We start from the raw sequence: 17,699 nt of genomic DNA, 5'->3' as shown, positions 1-17,699 counted from the left end.
GAGATATAATAATGAATCGGATTTCGGAACATGCTTAGAGACACGAGCCTCACAAAAGATTTCGATATAAATTGAATTAAACTTTCTATAATAATCGGCGGTAATTTACGATACTGATTTTCAGAAAAAAATAACCGATAACGAACAGAATATAATAAACGAGTATGATTTCAGAATACATTCAGAGGCACGAGCCTCATAAAAGATTTCGATATAAATCGAATTAAACTTCTGATAATAGTCGGCGATAATTTGCGACAATAAATTCAAAAATATAATGAAGGTTATTAGTAACGATAATTTCAAGTACACAGGCACGAGTATTGTCTCATACTCTTTAACGGTATCGTTACGACCTTTCGCGCTCAGCGAAAACAAACTTAACTCTCGAACGAGATAACACAAAACGAACGTTACGGACATAAAATTCAAACGCAGATTTCGCGATTTACACAATTCTTACCGAGCAGATCTCGCATATACGGTAACTCTTGCTCGCAAAGAATTTTCTCATGCAAATCCCGATATTCTCTACGCAATACGGAAATGCCTGAATTTCGTCATCACGCTAAAGTTCACAATTCGGCACGGAACGCAACGATATAACAAAATACGAAACGAAAACGATACGATGCGATACGATATGGTACGAAACGGACGATACGGTAAAATAGCTGTCGGCGACGAACCCCCTAAGAGGGACAAATCCGCGATACCCGGTGTCAGCTGGCGTCCGGCAACAAAACGCGAGAAAAGCACACAGGCTTTCTACGGCAAACCGGTAACGAGATCACCGTCGCTCTGCGACGATATCCAGAAAATTACGACACCAGCTGCTTCCGGGAAGAATCATACGGCTATCTGAGCGACGGCTTACAATTAGTCGGCGGCTGCGGCGGTGTCCTGCATGGGTCGTCTCCTCGTGGTAGTCGGAATCATCTTAACACTAGCGAGGGTCACCGAACAGTGACTCCAAAAGAATGGCTCCACGATGCCCTCGAGTCCCGCGCCGATTTTCCGCGCATCTCGTCGATTTTTAGCGAGAAGGGGTCGATATTCTCCGCCCTTTTAAAATTCAAACTGCTGGACGGCGGGTTGCCCTTTCGCAGGGATCCATAATCCGATGATGACGGTAGTTTAACGGTATTGTCTTCTTGTCAGCTTGGACGCGATAGGCTGGCCAGGCCGTATCCTTGTCCGTTTCCGAAAATATTTCCGTTCCCCAGTCTGCAGCCTGGGAGGTTGTTCGTCATTTCGCCGTCAGGATTATTCGCGCTGTTATTATTCTGAAATTAGTCGGAATTAATATCGTGCTGACATACGACTAGCGGCGGCGCGGGATCTCGTTACGTGACTTTTATTCGCGGAGGCTTTGGTCCACTCTTCCTCTCCTCTTCTCTTCCTTACGGTATCCACCGGGATCTTTAAATACATTGCGCGCTCGCTCAGATCGCCGCACTCTGTTTAAGTATCTTAAATCTATAACAAAATTAACTCTAGCGGATAATCGGAGTTTAGAGATAATCGGCCCCCTCAGGCATGAGGGACGACCCCGCGCACGCTTTCTCCTCTCGGCGGAGTCACCGTGATGGAGCTCAAAAGCGTCACGTCACAACTTCAACTGCGAGAGAACTTGTGAGTGTGTCATGTAGAGACTATCTTTCAATTTGAATATTTCCTTGGTAATTGGATTGCTTCAAAGACTTGGTCAATGATTAATAAAAAACGTATTTTCAAGGTGCTTTATAAAGCACCTCCCCCCTCATAAATGAAATAGCGGTAAATAGTAAATCGTTCATTCTCTAAACAATGAATCGTAGATGATCTTTTCGACAGAAAATACTCTTAATATTACGTGAACTTCAGCCACGCATTCTTCCTTATGCAATACACTCTGACTGGAAATCATCACTTTCACCCTTTTGTATCTCCGGAACCGTGCCTATGTTTGTGTTGAAATTTTACTGGAATTAATGTTTCATCTAATAGTACTATTTGCCATGAAAAAAGTTTGAAATTCGAAGTCCAAAAAATAGGCGAAATTTGCCATCATACTTTTTGTGAGAAAAGTTGATTCCACTTCTTGGAAATAAATGGGAAATTTTAATATAAAGTTATCTGTGCGATGAGAGCGAAGCGTGGCATAGTAGGTAGCGCACTAGCCTATAAAGCCAAAAGTTCTGGGTTCGATTCCCGATAGAATCGAAAAATTTTATACGCTTGTTCCTTTTTCGAAAGGCAATTCACCGAGAAATCTAGCCATGAAAATCTCTTTAATCTAGCCGTTCGGAACCAGCATTAAACTGTAGGTCCCATATACATGTGATAATCTGGTGCGCAACACAAGTATATGAAAGAGAGGTTACCACGTTCGGAATCGAACAATAGGACTAAGAAGAAGATCTATGCGATAATTTTGTTGTGTAGTATATGTATAATGAATATCCGTATCTAGATTTGATACTGACCTAATCAAGTAAAGTTGCGCCATATTCATATAAATATGCCGTATCTACGCCGTATTTTATGCAATCCTGATAAGATAATAATAGTTATTATACTTAGACGCGCACACACGCATTTATTTATTTATTTAATAATATATTTATCTTAATGACAGGAAATGGCTAATAATATGCTTAATGCAAAAATTCCAATCAATTGGATTAAAGCAAGCGCCTATCCTACTTTGAAACGACTACCAAGTTTCGTGGAGGATCTCATGAAACGATTTGATATGTTGCAAAGTTGGCTAGCTCATGACAAACCAGCGATGTTTTGGATATCCGGATTTTCATTTGTGCATGCTTTCCTTACTGCGATCGCTCAAAATTATGCCAGAAAATACACGATACCAATCGATAAAATCGATTTTGACTTCGAGGTATGTCAAACTGCTTGTGAATATTATTAATTAATATTGGATTAATTACAAAATGCTTCTAATTTTTTTATTAATATAAGTTATTATATCCTTTTAAATTTTTATAAAATATCTTAAAATTATTTTGTATCCTTGTAATTGCATCTTCTATAATGACTATATAAAAAGTTCATTCAACTGAAATATCGAAGATAATCATTATGTTCGAAAATTATAAAATTGTTCTAGTTCTAAACTCGCATTGAGAAAAATCCGCATTTTTTCGATATTAAAAACTCGAGAATTTGAAATTAACGGGCATCGAGAAACTTCTCGAAATCTTTATTTATCGGAAAAACTGGACCGCTCGAGTTATCTTACATTTTTTCATCGATTAAGAAACGCTTGTCATCAACGCTAACAATAACATTGTCAATCGTCGACGAAATCTAAACAGCGCACGAGCATGCGCGCCCATACGTCACGATCAGCTGATTGGCAATCAGTTGATCGAAAAAGATCGTGTGCATGGCAACTGCAAAAATAATGACGTCAGACCTCATCGATGGCCAATTGTACGCGGCGCCCTGAGATCACCGCTAAAATATGAAATTTATTGGCCCACGTCGCAATGGATCCAAAATTCTGCTCATTATATAACGAGCACCGCGCGTGAGCACTTCTAAGTTTCGCATTTTTCGCAGTCTCGCAATTTTCGTAAAACCGCTCCAAATAAAACCGCTCTGAGAAACTGCTTGCTTAAACCGCTCAGTTTCGCCGCTTTATAGTCGAACTTATAACTTTCTCGAAATCTCAGTGCCTAAAACGTTATACATATATATATATATATATATATATATATATATATATATATATATACAGGGTGTACCATCTAGAAGTGGCCACCCCCTTTTATCTTTTAAACTAAAAGAGATAGACCATATCAAATATATATGAAATTAAATGGCTTTAACTGAACTTTATTGTGAGCATAGTGGTTGATTACAAAATTTATGTGTATTAAAGAACGGAGAGATATGTATAATTTTTTTATAATAATGCAGATATTTTGATATAATAAAAGTTGTAGCGCTGTTTGAAACGAATATAACGATGCATGATTTAATGTAAATATTTTACATATTATACGAGATTTTCCGGCTTGAAGTATCGCGGGCGACATCCACCATTTCATTTTCGGCCCTGCGATATAGCCAACTTCTGACTGAGTATCATGATTAAATGACAACATGACATATGTCAACCTCTAATGCATGAGTTAGAGTAATAGGGAGTTCCATTAAAAAAATTGAAGGTGGCCTTCATGTGACCTTCAAACAACTTTTCAAAATAAAACCAATGATACTATCTTATGTCCCCTTTCAAGCCATACAACTTTTGTCTGAACAATTTTTTTGTATTTGGCTTATCAACGGAGATATTCAGGTGCGTCGATTAAAATGGGCCACGGTGTATATACAGGGTGTTTCATTTTAATCTGACCACCTAAATTTCTCGGAACCTAAGCAAGATAGAGAAAAATGTTTTAGACAAAAGTTGTATGGTTTTAAGGGGGACATAAGATGGTATCATTAGTTTGATCTTGAAGAGCCACCTGAAGGACACGCGAAGGTCAGCTCCAACTTTTTAAATGGGACACCCTATATGCTTTTGCATATTCTTGTAGCTCATCTCAAGAGCTTTCCAAAACACTGTAATTAAGTTAGTTTTCGTTAAATACTTTCCAAGTTATGAGGCTTGAAATCATTTTTCAATTTTACATAAACCGTAAAATATCTTGTAAAATATTCGTTTTTCGATTATTTTACCTTAATACTTTTATGTACAAAATAATGAGAAGAATTAATTGGTGTAAAGAAAAGACATAGTTATTTTTAAGAAAAAATATGTAATTGTTAATTGCAAATTACATATTTTTTTTCGAAAGAGAGAGAGAACGGTGTGAATACGTGTGCATAAATACACCACACACACACACACACACTGATTGTTACACTCATCGTGTGCAGCAATCAGCTGATCGCGTTGAGCGCCCCGCATGATCGCCTGTATCGGACGGTGAGTTGCGCCGTTCCTGTCTACCTCTTGTACTTGTTCCGTAATTCGAAAACTATTTTATTTAATAAATTAAAAACTAAACCTCGTAGAAAATTTTGGTAAAAGAAAAATCGTCTTAGAATTCATTCAAAAATTTCATATTTTAAAAACGCACGCTTGTTCAAAATCACCCTGTATATATATCTTTATTAAATTGTGGTGTTCTCGCTGTCTTATAATAAAATCAAAAATACAAAAAAATATTACGTGTCATGTGAAGTTACTTAGTTTATTAAAACATAAAGTAAGAAGTTCTTTGTTAAAAGTATAAGTTCAATAGTAAGGAGGCATTAAGAGCTCAGTCTATTTGAATTAACCCTGTATTATGAAATTTTTACAATAAACAGAAAAATAGAAAAGTACAAGTCAAAGTTAAATGTGAAATGTAGAGTGTTCATGAGGAAAATCAAAATGAAATGTATCAGTATAAAGATTATAGATAATTTAAATATAACTAATAAAGAGGAAACAAATAAATGGCGTCGCAATAAAATGTCAGTAAAAAGATTACAAATAATTTAAACATAACTAACAAATAGAGAACAAATAAAAAGCGATAAAAAGCGAACGTTTTAACTTGATTTTTCAAGTCTTCTTCAGCGCAAATAATCCAAAAAATTAACATTAAAGGCTAACGAATACAAAACTAAGAATATCGCAAAAGTAGTTAAAAAACGGTTCGTGTGTTACAAAATCTTTTTCCTTAGCATAGATCGTGTGTAGCATTAGCAGGCGTCCATCAACCATTCCGAAAAGTGCTTAACCCACAGCAAAACTCCGTGTGAGACGTCCTCTCTAATTGTTTGATTGGGAGGTACCATGGGGTAAAAAAACATTTTGCTAGAACAATATTAATTAACGAACTATGACGCAAAGAAAACAATTTTTCTTCGACGTGTTAGTTTATTAATTGTGGTCGTCTGTTAGCATTGCGCTCTCAAACTCTTCGCTGTCGCGGCAATCCGCGTTCACTCGCAAAAACATTATTTATTGCATCTTCCTTTAATTTTTAATATTATAATACTATTTAGAGTATCTCATTTTAAGGCAAATATCTCAAAAAATATAAAACATACGAAAAAATATTCTCCTTTCTACCTCGATGATTTGATTGTAACGGTGGTGCGGCGCAAGGCTACCAGATTACCAACGCAGCATCCAGCGGCAGCACGATTCGTATCCCCACCACTTTCGCACACTAAGGCATGAGCTCTTATCCGTGGCTCGATGTTCAGCCACTTTCGGTTATCTTCGGTTTACAAAGAAAGACAGATAGATTAGCTTCTGTTCCCTTCTCTCCTGAGAAGTCTGTTGTATATTACCTATCTCTCTGAATACAATAGTTATGTGATCCTCGAAATCTCGAGTTGGCGATGTAAAATGTGTGACGTTTATTATCATATAATCTTTCCCAATAATCTTTCCCTATTAATTCTTTTATTTAAACTTTATATATTGTATAAAAAATGTATAACATTAATAAATAATAATTAATAAATAAATTTTACATAAATTTTGACATAAAAAGATAAATGTTATATTACAATAATAGAGATACAAAAATGAAATATACAGGGTATCTCAGACCATCCATACACCTTTTTTTAAAATGAAAATAAATGGCTTTTTATTAAAAAATCGCGAACAACTTTTAAATAAATCGGGTACGGTCTATCAAATGGTGATATTTTCAATTTTTTATTTCGAACGGAAATACGTCATCCGGATCGGAAGTTGAATTTTTTTAGGGGGACATGGTACTTTTTATTACATATTCGAATTGTACGTGAAAAAATAAGAAACTTTTGTATCAAACGTTTTTTCTGAAAGTGCCTCTGTCAACCATAAAATTGATCTTGAAAGTAACTGTAAAACTGAAACTGTAAGATTGACAGAGGCACTTCGAGAAAAAACGTTTGATACAAAATTTTCTTATTTTTTCATGTACAATTCGAATCTGTAATAAAAAGTACCATGTTCCGGGACGGCCATGATGAGTTGGCCACTTGGACATCCTGTCTTTTCCTGGACTTGACAGTGTGGAAAAAGTGGCAGGATTAAGAGGATTTTGAGATGAATAGAAGCGGAGAAAAAGGTTGAAGATGGGGGAGGAGGTGGATGGATGCAGGAAGGATAAGAGAAAAAAATGGAGACAGCATAGGAAGACGTATGAAGGAGAACTTTCGCGAGATATAAAAATCGGGCATAAAGTGCTGAGTGGAGTGGTAGGAGGGGAGGAGAAAAGGTGTTAGGAGAGAGCAGATGGTAATGGAGAGAGAAAGATGAAGCTAGAGAGTAGTGAAATGATTAAGGGCCGGTTGTTCCAACTTCTTGGCAAAATCACATTAACTGATAGGTGGCTACCTTACAAGTAAAATATACCTATCAGTTTACCGATAGGTTTTATTGAACGTGTTGTTCCATGATGAAAATACTTATTGGTAATTACCTTGCAGGTAAGTATGAAAATGCACTTCCGATTCATATAGGCTGCGTTCCAAAATTCACTGCCAATACTGAAAATCTATAGTTTACGTAACATACACTATAGATTTTCAATACTGGTAGTGAATTTTGGAACACAGCCATAATGCTAGCTTCAGATCATTAAAGTAAGGTTAATTAATATTATTAAAAATTAAATATTAAAATTAAATGTAAGTTGGTATGTAAGTATATTTATTCATATATATTTGGTGTAAAAATTTAAATAATGTATATATTAGGGTGGTCCTTAACAGGGGTGTTTTCAAATTTCTATGCTCCCAGGGGCTCAAAAGCTTCCAAATCTATAAAAAAAAATTCCCTGAAAATTTGAGCTCTTAATATCAACTCTAAGATAGTCCGCATTCCAACCTAAGTTTCTTATGGAAATAACATGAGAAAAATTTCCTTCGTTATTTAGAATTTTATTATTCGGGAATAAATGGATCTATCATGATGATTCATACATATTTTTATGAAGAATTTAACGCTCTACAAAAAAGGTCTCTTATAGTTTTTCGCTAAATCTATTAGTTTAAAAGTTATTCGAGCTTAAAGTTTAATTTTTATATAACTATTAATATTATTAAGTATGATTATTAAGTAAATAATTATATATTACAAATATATTAAATATTTCTTGTAAAATTTTTATCTATGATCAAAATAAGCAAATATAATGTTATCCGTAGAATTGTGATTAATATATGTGATTTTGAAATAAATAAAACAGATAGTTATTTAATTTTCAAGATAATAAAATAAAAGAACGGATGAAATATGATACCATTTGGATACTTAGCTTTAATCAATTTTCATATTTTTCATTATTGTAGATTTTCGACTATCAGCATAATATTGCTTATATTCTGATAGAAATTGAATTATAAATTGTTGTTGCTCTGGATCCTTGCTTAGTATACTATGGTATTCTTCAATTAGTTTCACTGCACGCTCAGCAATATCATTAACAACTTTCAAATTTCTTACCAATAGCAAACCCTTCTGGTAATCTTCATTTCGACACCACTCAGATGGATTTAAATTTATAAAATCTGTATTTATCCCAAATCGTTCGAAAAACTGGAGTGATCTTGATGATATGAATGAAGCAATGCTCCAATTATATACGTCTCTAATGTTTTTAATTTCAAAGCGTTTCAATTTTTCTGAACTTTTGTCAATACTTTTTAACATAATTACCATCTGGCTCTTAATGTTTAGTGATATTCTTTCGTCAAAAAACGCCATAGCTGCAGTTTCTGGATTTAAATACCACAAATGCTTGCTAAATTTCTTTAATGCTACTTCAGATATTTTAGCATCTGTCAATTTATAATCAATAAGTTCTTTTAAAAATGATAAATCATTATTTGGAGCTTCAGAGGCTAGAGGACAAGTAAACCATGCTTTGATATACACTGTAGCAATAAAAATACAAATTTCAGAAATTGATTTGATTAATTTAACGGTTATTTTGAATTGTTTACGAAATAAATATATTTTGATAGTATATATGGCCTTCGACATCCATCTAGCGTGATGGAATGCACCCGGTTTTCTAAATTTTACTTCACTGCACGGAACTTTACCGATAAATACCTGAACAAGCTCCAAAAATTCTCTGTAGTCCTCTCTTGGTTGTTCAGAATCAAGTTGCTTTTGGATAAATTCATTGATGTTTTCAATATGATTCTGTATTTTGTCTTGCACGTACGAGTCTTCAATGCCAGTAGAATATTGACTTGTATCAATTTCTGTCCAATTCTCTCGGAATCTTTTAAACAAAGGTACATCAGGACCTGAAGTTGTAGGTATTTTAAGTTCAAAAACATCCCTTAGAATAAGCTCAAACATGTGATGCCTGCAAGGCAAATACAGGAGTTTTTTTTCGAGTAACTGTTCAAGTAAAATTGCAGCTCCTTTACTTGATCCTAGATTTGCAGCAGTAGTATCACAGCAAAGAGCCTTAATACAGTCAGGAATACCCCAATCAATAACATCGTCAAACATTGCATCAGCTTGAGACTGTCCTGTACCATCATCTAGTATCGGGATCGCTAATATTTTTTCGATTTGTCCACAACTTAATACAACTGGTAGTCGTTCTTTATTTTCTCCACTTGAAGTTTTCAAAATTTTTCCATCCCAATGTAGGACACTAGCATTCAAGTCTTCAGTTTTGAAAAGTTCTTTGATTTCTTTAACTTTCTCTTCACGTATTTTCTCTCTGCTTCGACGAATTGATGATCGATTTACTATTAATGGATTGACGTTAATATTTAATGATGAACATAAAGCTACAATCAAACGTACAGCATTGCGGTCGCTTATTTTACAATGATCGAAGACCGCTACTAATTTATCATTTACGATATTTATTGTGCCACGAGATTGTGTTGATTCTTGATGCTGAATAGTTGCCAGTTCATCGGAAAAATTTGAAGCAGACGATTGAGACGATATTGTTTTTTGACTTAATGGATTTACTCCTTCCACTTCGCTGCTCGATGTAAATTCCACAAATTCATCTATTTAATAAACATAAAAGTCATAAATATAAAAATTTGTGATTGAAATTAAGATACAATCATTTTTAATAAATAAATTCAACTTTATAAATGATTTTAAAATCAATTTTACCGTATCGAGCTTTTTCTCTCTCCAATTTTTCACAACGTAGCTGTAGTAGTTCATCCTTCATTTTTTGGGTTTGTTCATTATCATCAGACTCAATGTTAGCTATATAGCCCACTCTACCGTCTTTCCGTTGTTGAGTCAAAAAATGCATTATATTTTCATTGACCATTTGTGCCGCATTCGCATGGGCAATGTCGAATAAATTTAACAATGAAGATTTAAATTCGTCCTCTTTAATTTTATTTGAGTCTCTGTTCATACTTTTTTGGAGAAGCTGATATTGTTCATATAATTTTAATAACTGATCTATGCAATGATCTTTTCTTTTAGTTGGTATCTGAGCTTTGTGCCAAAATACTTTAACTTCTTCTGCACAGATTTCAGCACTTTCACGTAATTTTAATTTTAGAATACGTATATGATAAAAAAAAACTTTTAGCACTTGTAATTTTGATGGCAATTTATTACCGATAATTTGAGTGTCCACATCACCAATCAAATAAATATTTTGACGTAAAATTATTCTTGATGTCATGATGAATAAATATTTTCTTTGACAGCTCACACAGGTTGGTTATTTTAATTAGAGGTTAAGTGATTTAGAAATATTTTTAAAGGTCGAAATATTTGAGTACACAAATACTATTATAGATGGCGTAAGTGACTCACAAGTTTTGTCAGTCCATAATGCCACGAAAATTATAAACATGGCATTTGCTTATTTTGATCATAGATAAAAATTTTACAAGAAATATTTAATATATTTGTAATATATAATTATTTACTTAATAATCATACTTAATAATATTAATAGTTATATATAAATTAAACTTTAAGCTCGAATAACTTTTAAACTAATAGATTTAGCGAAAAACTATAAGAGACCTTTTTTGTAGAGCGTTAAATTCTTCATAAAAATATGTATGAATCATCATGATAGATCCATTTATTCCCGAATAATAAAATTCTAAATAACGAAGGAAATTTTTCTCATGTTATTTCCATAAGAAACTTAGGTTGGAATGCGGACTATCTTAGAGTTGATATTAAGAGCTCAAATTTTCAGGGAATTTTTTTTTATAGATTTGGAAGCTTTTGAGCCCCTGGGAGCATAGAAATTTGAAAACACCCCTGTTAAGGACCACCCTAGTATATATATATATAATAATAATAATTTATAAATAATAATTTAACATTTCATTTCTGCAGTTATACTAAAAATGGAAGAATCCATTAATAAAGAAGATAGAAGTGTAAATTTTACAGTTAATGAAATCATTACATTAATCGAAATTGTAAAAAAATATAAACATATAATCGAATGTAAAAAAACTGATAGTACCATGACGAAACAAAGATGCATGTTGGTCGACAATAACTGACGAATTAAATTCTCGATGTGGAGAAGCTTTTCGGAAAAAAAGCGTAAAAACAAAATACGAAGATTTGAAAAAGAATTAAAAAAAAAAATTATCCAAAAATAAAATGGAAATGTTTAAAACTGGTGGAGGAACTGCAAAAATACAATCACTTACTACCGCAGAAGAAATGCTTTTATCTCTTTTACCCTCAACAATACAAAGATTGCCTTCTGTTTTTGATTCTGATAAAAGATTAGGTATTAATTTATATATACAGGGTGTATCAGACCACCCGTGCCAACCGAATATCTCAAAAACCAAGAATGACAGACAAAAATGTTTCCTACAAAAGTTGTAAGGTTTCGAATAATTACATAGTAATATTAGTACGGCTGGCACGGATGGTCTGATACACCCTGTATATGTATATTATTTAAAATAATGTATAATTCTCTTTTGTTATTTTTATGTATATTTTATATTAATAATATGTTTCAGATGAACAAAACGAAATAACTGTAGCGGAAATATTTGCACAGGACAATATAGATGAATTGCAAAATTTGGATAATACTGATGAAAATGATACATGGATTTATGAAACACTTGATGAAGTTAATGAAGAAGTACAATTACACTTTTCAAATATATATATATATTTTTTTCTTCAATTACTAATTTATTTATATGTTTATATAGAAAAAAAACACAATCTATTCCAATAATGAAAAAATTACAAATTACATAAATAAAAAGCGAGCTGCAGAAGAAATTCCAGATGCACATTCAAAAAAAATAAAAATATATGACATTAATGATAATAATGTAAGATAACATTTACTAATTTTACAGTTAGAATTTAGTTTTTAAATTATATTGTAACTGTTTTATAAATTTACAGGCAAAATATGTGAGCGCTTTGGAAATAGCCTCCAATTCAACAGAAAATTGTACAAAACAAACAAAAGGCATTGATATTCTACGAAAAAAAGTCAGCAAAGAACTTAAAGTAGGAAATACATCAAAATCGTTTGTGAAAAATGATATTGCCAATTTGGCAAACGCAAAAGTAGAATTAGTGCAATTACAAAAAATGGCGTTGGAAACAGATATAAAAATAAAAGAAAGTAATGATGATACACAAAAAGAGATTTTACAAACAGAACTAGAAATTTTCAAAGAGAAATTAAAACTCATAAAATTAGATGTTCAACTTAAAGAATTAGAAGTAGAAATTAAAAAACAACAATTTACAAGACTGCTTTAAAGAGAAATTATTTTTTACAAAACATGAGATTTCAAAGACTAATGCAAATAAGTAGTAGTATTTCCAGTTTTAAACATTTCCATTTTATTTTTGGATAATTTTTTCTTTAAATTCTTTTTCAAATCTTTGTATTGGGTTGGCAAGAAAGTAATTTCGGTTTTACCATATAGATGGTCTCATGTTTGCGGTCACGTGTTTCTGTTACTGTCAGAACTTTTTTTTTTTGACATTTGACAGATGGCACCTCTAGCTTATTTAAGAAGCAAATCGCGCGCTATTTTGTTTGCAATTATTAATTCAGGATTGATTTAAACATGGAGTGCCGAAACGAACATTTTCGTCACATTTTACTTTTTTATTTCCGCAAAGGGAAGAAAGCTGCTGAGGCTCATAAAGACATTTGTGAAATTTATGGTGGTGATTGCATAACAGAACGCACATGTCAGAATTGGTTTAAAAAATTTCGTTCAGGAGATTTTTCGCTCAAAGATAACCAACGTTCCGGTCGGCCTACTGAAGCTGACAACGATGAAATTAAAATTCTAATTGAATCCAATCGCCACATAACTGTGCGAGAGATTGCAGAGAAGTGGTATCACATACAACCATTGAAAATCATATTAAACGTCTTGGACTCGTCAAAAAGCTCGACATTTGGGTACCCCATGAATTGAAAGAAATTCACTTAACACAGCGCATCAATGTCTGCGATATGCATCTCAAGCGCAACGAAATTGACCCTATTCTGAAAAGAATTATTACTGGAGATGAAAAGTGGATCGTCTATAATAACATCAGCAGGAAACGATCATGGTCCAAGAGTGATGAACCAGCTTCAATCATATCGAAAGCAGAGATGCATCAAAAGAAGATCATGCTGTCAATTTGGTGGGATTGCAAAGGCGTCGTGTATTTTGAGCTGCTTCCAAGGAACCATACGATTACTTCAGATGTCTATTGTCAACAACTGATGAAACTGGAGAAAGCCATCAAAGAAAAACGCCCAGAATTGGCAAATCGTAAAGGAATCGTCTTTCACCAGGACAATGCAAGACCTCACACATCTTTAATGACTCGTGGCAAATTATTGGAGCTTGGTTGGGAACTCATGTCCCATCCGCCCTACAGCCCTGACCTCGCACCTTCAGATTATCATTTGTTTCGAAGTTTGCAGAACTCCTTAAATGGAAAAAATTTTCATAACGACAATGATCTCAAATCGCACTTGTTAAGGTTTTTTGATAGCAAGGACCAAAAATTTTATGAGCGCGGCATTATGAAATTGCCAGAAAGATGGCAAAAGGTCATTGACCAAAATGGAAAATATATAATTGATTAAAGTGTATTCGTTAAAAAAACTCAAGAGTTTTATTTCACACTAAAATTACCGAAATTACTTTCTTGCCAACCCAATATTTTGTTTTTACGCTTTTTTTTCCGAAAAGCTTCTCCACATCGAGAATTTAATTCGTCAGTTATTGTTGACCAACATGCATCTTTGTCTCGCCATTCTTAAGTTATAAAAAGTTATAAAATTTTATTTTTAGAAAGTTAGAAAGTTTAAATAAGAAAAAGATTATATAATATATTACAAAGATATAAAAAGTTTATTTTATATTATATATAGTTTAATATGAAAAGAATATATTATATATTACAAAGTTTAAAAAAATTAGTTTATTTTTATTACTATACATTATTATTAATTTCACTATATATATATATGTATATATATAATTACACACAATTTTTAATATGTTTAAAACTGGCGGAGGAACTGCATATTTGAATATTGTCACAGTCGTAATCTGTTCGAAATGCATATGCGGAAAAATTCGCGTACCAATGAAATCCGCATTTTCTATTGTAATCCCGAAAATTCGAATTTAACAGGCGGCGAGAAACTTCTCGAAAAATCGATTGTTGACAAAAAGCCAACCGTTCAAGTCATCTCTCTTTTTTTTTGCGCCGCACAAAAACGCTCAGTGACAACAGTTGACAATAACATTGTCAACTGTCGCCGAAATCCGCGCAACGAACGGGCATGCGCGCCCGTACGTCACGATCAGCTGATCGCCAATCAGCTGATCGGAAAAAGTTGTACGCATGACAAATGTTAACCGCCTATTTCCTGACCTCATCGGCGGCCAATTATGTGCGGCGCCATGAGGTCACCGCCAAATTTTAAAGTTAATTGGGCCACGTCGCAACGAGGCCCAAAATCCGCCCGGTATATAATGGGCCCAGCGCGAGGGCACGAAGAAGTCTCGCACTTTTCGCTAAACCGCTTTCTCAGTTCAACCGCTTCGCTAAAAAACCGCTTATTGCACACGACCGCTTACTCACTCGGACTTTTCGTTATTCTCGCTTCACTTCAGTGTCTGTAATCAAATATATATTTTGTGTAAACTTTATTTCTCTAATTGTGTGGTGTTAAAAATAAAAAATCTATAAAAAGAACAAAAAAATATACGTGTCGTGGCTCGTCTTTATTGCAAGAAGTTGTGGTGTCTTCATTGCCGTCATTTATCGTCGCGCCTGTCTCCACGGCTAAGTCTTTCGCGAACATAATCTAAAAAATAAAAATAAATATATTAATATTGAAAAAGAATTTTTTTAAATAATATTTTAAATATATTACAAACCTGCTAAAATATGTATTAATTAATACTGTTCTAGCTGTATCAGCTCGAGCGTTATTTAATATTGCATTATTTTCATCATTTTCCAGTGCTTCAATTAGTTGTTCCATGTCGAAATTAACTGGTGGATCAGGATCGTTCATTTGACGAGCAATATTATGTAATATTGCAGTTGCAATTATAATAGCTTGAACAGTAACTATGGACAATCTCATGCCTACTGCTAATACAGGAAACCTGCGTTTCCATGCTCCAAAGGCACGTTCAATAATGTTTCGAGTGCGTATTTGCGACTCGTTATACAATTCTTCAGCACGATTATGTGTTTGCAATAAAGGAGTCATTAAAAATTTTATACAGGGATATCTCCTAGTAAGATTCCATCTTGCATTTCGCCCCGAACAAATTTGGCACGCAAATAACTAGCATCAAAAATTGTAGCATCGTGAGTTGAACCAGGCCATCGAGCTACTATGTCTTGAAATTGCAATTTACTGTTACACACAGCTTGCACATTAATAGTGAAAATACCTTTTCTGTTTCGAAAAACTTCTGCCTCTTCTCCGCCTAAATAAATTATAAAAACATATTTACAATAACTATAAAATTATTAAAACATATAATTTACATAATAATAATATATAGTAATGTTCTTTTTATTTTAATAAAAATCTTTTTATTTTAATTTGCATATCTAAATTCTACGATTTAATTACTATACCTGGAGATTGAATTTTGACGTGAGTACAATCTATTGCACCAATGACACGTGGAAATTTAGCAATGTTGTAAAACTCTTGACGTGTTTTTTCTGTGTTTTCTGGAAAATGTATATGACGATGACATTCAGAAGCCAAAGCTATTGTTACTTTTTTTATAATTCTGCATGCAGTTGATTTATGAATTCCTGCAAAATCTGCTATAGCAATCTGAAAAGTTCCAGTTGCATAGTAACGCAATGTCAATAATAATTGATGTAATGGTGTTACAGCATTGTTCCTAAAAAAATAAAAAAGAGATAAGTTTATTATATTATAATCAATCATATCTTATAATACAATTATAATAGATATTCTATTTATTTTACTTATTGTACTTACCTCATTGTTCTTATTTGTATTTTATCACGAATAATATCAACTATTCTAAGAACTGTTTCTTTACACAATCTAAATCGTGCAATAAATTCGTTTTCATCATACATATTTAAAAGATCTGGTCGCGGTCGAACAGTATATGGTTTACGAATTAAAATTATTATATTATAATCTTCCTCATCATCTTCATGTTCAAAAAGTTCTGCATATACATCTAAAGCCATTTCTGTAGTAAGTAAAACAGAACCTAAAATGTCACATTATTTTCAATAATACGTAAAACATAACCTAAGATTTTCACTTTACCTGAAACATAGAGGCTTTACTCGGTGGTTAGAGTACCGAGTAAAATTACCTCTTGGTAATAACAGTTTAACCCATAGGTAAACTTTGCCAATAGATGAAACAACAGTTATTGATATTTACCTAACAGGTAATTCACAAGTAAATTTACCAAGGAGTTGGAACAACCGACCCTTAGTGGTATCCGATAACCGTCTCTCTCGCTCGGCATTCGAATGAGAGAGTGCGAGCGAGACAGCTATATACCGCGCAGGACACCGCGCTGTATCTATACGCGTCTCGCGCGCTTTAATATCGATATCGATATATTTTCATTTCTTTCTTTAACGAAGTTAAAATGCAGTTGAACCGCGTGCATCGGCGTATTCTATTAAATTAAATAATAATTATATTATACAAGGAGAAAATTTAATGAGCAATAAATTCTTATAACTAATTGTTATAATAATTAATTTTTATAATAATTAATGTTGTAATAAATCTCATAACAATTAATTTTGTAATAATTAATATCTTTAATATCTTTAATCTCATTAATTCTTAATATTTATTTCTATTTTTAATATTTTCTTTATCGTGTGCGGAGTTTTAAGAGGCTTCATATTTTGCGCGCTTTCTATTTATTCCACGCACTTTTCATTTGTTGCTACTTTCATTTTCTACTTTTCTCTTCTTAAATTATTTATCGTGCCATAGCATTGAACGGACGTGCCATAGCATTGACCTTAGTGCAAAATCGCGATATAACGATGCCTGAAAACTTGTGTCCTGAAGTACGAGGACGTATTGTTGGACAATAGCAGGCGGGAAAAACAGTAGCAGAAATTGCTGCTGCAATTCCCTGTTCTGCAAAAACTGTTCGACGATGGATAGAACGATTCATTGAGAACGGTGATCATGCTTTGCATGATTATCGACGCAATA

General features: G+C 33.2%; 1 non-coding gene and 1 pseudogene across 1 annotated transcript; one reads left to right on the top strand and one right to left on the bottom strand.

The window, feature by feature from the left end:
* Positions 1 to 11,325: 11,325 nt before the first annotated feature.
* On the top strand, positions 11,326 to 12,733 carry LOC112637611 (annotated as a pseudogene).
* Positions 12,734 to 15,102: 2,369 nt separating this feature from the next.
* LOC105254363 lies at positions 15,103 to 16,579 on the bottom strand. The gene is made up of 5 exons (XR_003122624.1): positions 16,476 to 16,579; positions 16,097 to 16,374; positions 15,387 to 15,942; positions 15,207 to 15,305; positions 15,103 to 15,114 (listed from the first exon to the last, which is right to left on the bottom strand). It is a non-coding gene; the product is annotated as a putative nuclease HARBI1 (transcript).
* Between the last annotated feature and the right edge of the window lie 1,120 nt (positions 16,580 to 17,699).

The sequence above is a fragment of the Camponotus floridanus genome, unplaced genomic scaffold (genome assembly GCF_003227725.1).
Source record: "Camponotus floridanus strain SB8 unplaced genomic scaffold, Cflo_v7.5 scaffold182, whole genome shotgun sequence".
NCBI lineage: Eukaryota > Metazoa > Arthropoda > Insecta > Hymenoptera > Formicidae > Camponotus > Camponotus floridanus.
This window is presented reverse-complemented; position numbering and strand designations above follow the sequence as displayed.